This window comes from Rhincodon typus, unplaced genomic scaffold (assembly GCF_021869965.1).
Source record: "Rhincodon typus isolate 14 unplaced genomic scaffold, sRhiTyp1.1 hic_rhity00011228, whole genome shotgun sequence".
Taxonomy (NCBI): Eukaryota; Metazoa; Chordata; class Chondrichthyes; order Orectolobiformes; family Rhincodontidae; genus Rhincodon; species Rhincodon typus.
The window spans coordinates 955-3,981 of record NW_025976866.1 but is presented as its reverse complement, the minus strand read 5'-3'; the positions used below and the strand labels follow the sequence as shown (position 1 = coordinate 3,981).

At 45.3% G+C, this 3,027-nt stretch overlaps 1 long non-coding RNA gene across 1 annotated transcript in view; it reads right to left on the bottom strand.

Annotated features, from left to right (window-relative positions):
• Positions 1-1,795, bottom strand: part of LOC125482491 — a 3,672-nt gene extending 1,877 nt beyond the window's left edge. The window contains exons 1-2 of the long non-coding RNA XR_007261662.1: positions 1,624-1,795; positions 828-909 (exon numbers count right to left, since the gene is read on the bottom strand). This is a non-coding gene — a long non-coding RNA (uncharacterized LOC125482491). The remainder of the gene's footprint in view (positions 1-827; positions 910-1,623) is intronic.
• Positions 1,796-3,027: the final 1,232 nt, after the last annotated feature.

Here is a 3,027-nt window from a genome sequence, read left to right as displayed (position 1 = left end):
TGATATGCAAATATGGAAGTGCAGTTGTCAGCCTGTTCCTGTTGGTATGTGCAATGTGAATAAGGGAGTGTAGTTATCTGTCAAGTTTCTGTCATGTCAACCTGTGAGTGTCATGAATCTGTCCCTGAAAGTTACTGCAATATGAATATGTGACTATAGTTATCAACCTGTCCCTGTCATTTTCTGCCGTCGGGAGAAGATGACTGTAGTTATCAACCTGTTCCTGTAAATTTCTGGTATGTGGGAACCTGAGTATATTTATCATTCTCTTCCTGTCAGTTTCTCTTCAGTGAATATATTTCTGAAATGATCAGTCTGTCCATGACACTGTTTTGCTACGTGAGTGTTTAGTTATCAATCTGTATCCGGCAGTTTCAGTTACGAGAGTCTGAAAGAGTAGTTATTAAGGTTTTTAATCCATACAGATCAGACATACTCAAAAGTTTCCTACTATGTCTGTGCTCAATATCAACTTCATATATGTTCATTGTAACTATGTAACAGCTGGATCTATTTGAATACTTTGATTGTAACTTTAAAAATGGCCTTGTTTAATGTGCATTCAATGCAGTTATTGAGTGCATATTTGTGAAGAAGATTCAATCTATCCCTTTTCAAATGCTGTGAATGATAATGGGCTTTCAAAAATGAACTTTCCTGGAACTGTGCTAGTTTAGAGAGAAAAAAACATGATACATTTATATTTTGTTGGTGGTTGACCCTTGGATTGAATGTATATCTCTGGAAATTGAACTCAATGCATGTCTTACTCAATCAGCTCTGTGACCATGGAAAGGAAATTCTCCGCTCTGACAGTGCAAACATACCTGTTGTTTGTTAAGAGCAGCTGGTCACACTTGGTGCTGTACCACGGAAACATTACACTATCTTGGCCCGTCAAATATTTGTCTGGAAGAAGACAAAAGAGAATTCTCCTATAAATCAACATCCAAGTTTGAAAATATCAATACTGATGAGTGCAAAATTTAGTTAATACTCATGTTAATGCCTTGTTCTAAAGCTAGCAATTTGAACAGAGAAGGGTCTGGTTCCATAATTACCCTAAGCTCCTCCTCGTCGCATTCTTTTTTGAGAAATTCTAAAACAATTTACTAAGATACAAAAGTAACCAACACCTCTCCGGTTCCATGAATGGAATGCTTACACAGTGCAATACCCAGCTCCCAATGCACTAACGAATGAAGGGAAAAACAACAGGCAGTATTTCAAATATTTAACTTGAGCCTCTTAACGCGGCGACTACTATATTTATCCTTTACAGGATTAGCATATTTGTATAAAGTGCTTTCACGATTCAATGCCAATTCGCAACAAACAACGTGAAACAGAAGCGAAACGATGAATTTCCATCAGTGTTCAGAGAATCAAAAACCAGAAGAATGAGCCCCAGCAGCTTTTTGCCGCTGTGTCTCCCTCAGCAGGCCCACACACAGCCCGAGAAAGGCCTCTCTCTCTCCTCTCACCCCAGCCCAGGCCACTCACTCCAACTTCCAGGACCTGTTCCGGCCCCGTTCGGCCTCTTACAAACAGCCCCGGGTTCTCCCTGAACTGAGCCCGAATCAATGCCGGTCTCAGAGCACCCTCTGTGTCCGAGACTCACACCTCGATATGTTGCCGGAAGGAATCGGCTGTTCCCTCGTTTCGCTGGGCGCTGGTCTCTCCGTTGCAGTCTGTTTCAAACAAACCTCTTGCACTCACTGAAGAAATACTCCTCAATGGCAGACGCTGGGAGAAGGCCTCACGCATGCGCTTCTCTCGTCAGCAGCAAGGTGCTTTGGTCTCGGGTTGGGGTTTGTTTTGGGCGGGGGGGAGGAAGTTGCATCGCGCATGCGCTGTTTTTCCCAATGATTCCCAGAAACAAACATGAATGGGTCATTCGGAGATAACAAGGTGTAGAGCTGGATGAACACAGCAGGCCAAGCTGCGTCACAGGAGCCGGAAGGCTGACGTTTCGGGTCCAGACCCTTCAGCAGAAATGGGGGAGGGGAAGGGGGTTCTGAAATAAATAAGGAGAGAGTGGGAGGCGGATAGAAGAGATCCCCTGAGGTTTGTCTGGAGGGAGTAGGGTAACTTCTTCAGGGTAGGCATCCTTAGAAGAGGTTTCCCCAATTCCCTTTACTCCCAGTTTGAGCAAAGCGGCTGGGGGCTGTGGGGGAAAGGGCAGAGAACGTTACAAGCTGGAGCATTGGCCTTGATGAAGCTCCAATGGAGCTCATTCCCGGGTCGTGTTAATAGCTGCCTCCCTCCGGCTCTCTCACAATCTGATGGGGAAGCGGAGAAGCTGACGGCCATCGGCCCTATTAATGACTCGACGGTTCAATAACATCACGTCTGATCCCATGTTAACTGCAGTATTCGATCCTGCTGTCCTTCGTCTCATATTAACTCTGTCAAAGTGACACACAGAGCGACGGAATAAATGGGACATTCTTCCGAAGGCAGCAAGTAACTGTTGGAGGGAGTCTTGCGGTGCAGTGGGAGTGTCCCTAATTATGGGTCAGGTGGACCGTGCTAAAGTCATACCCGGACCAGAGGAGTGTAATCGCATCTCTGAAACTCGCTGTACATACCAGTTTGGAGTAGATGACTGATTTTATTCTCAGCATGCTGCAGACAGAAACCTTGTGATGAATGGGGTACCGCAACGAAAGACCCAGCTGTTTTTTGTTTACTTACTCCTGGGACGTGGATGTCGCTGCGTGTCCCAGCATTGGTTGCCCATCCCTAGTTGCTCCACTTGAGAAGGTGATGCTGAGCCGCCTTCTGGAACAGTTGTAGTCCATGTACTGCCCACAACGCCGTAAGCAGGCACTTCCAGGGTCTTGATCCATCGACAGTGAAGGAAAAGGGATATATTTCTAAGTTCGGATGGTGGGTGACTTGGAGGGGAACTTGTCCGATTTCAAGGCGGTGTTCCGCCACATCAGCTGCTCAAATCCTTTTAAATTGATGGATTCGTGAGTATGGAAGATGCTCTTTTTTACGGTTTACAAAATTGTCGTTTAA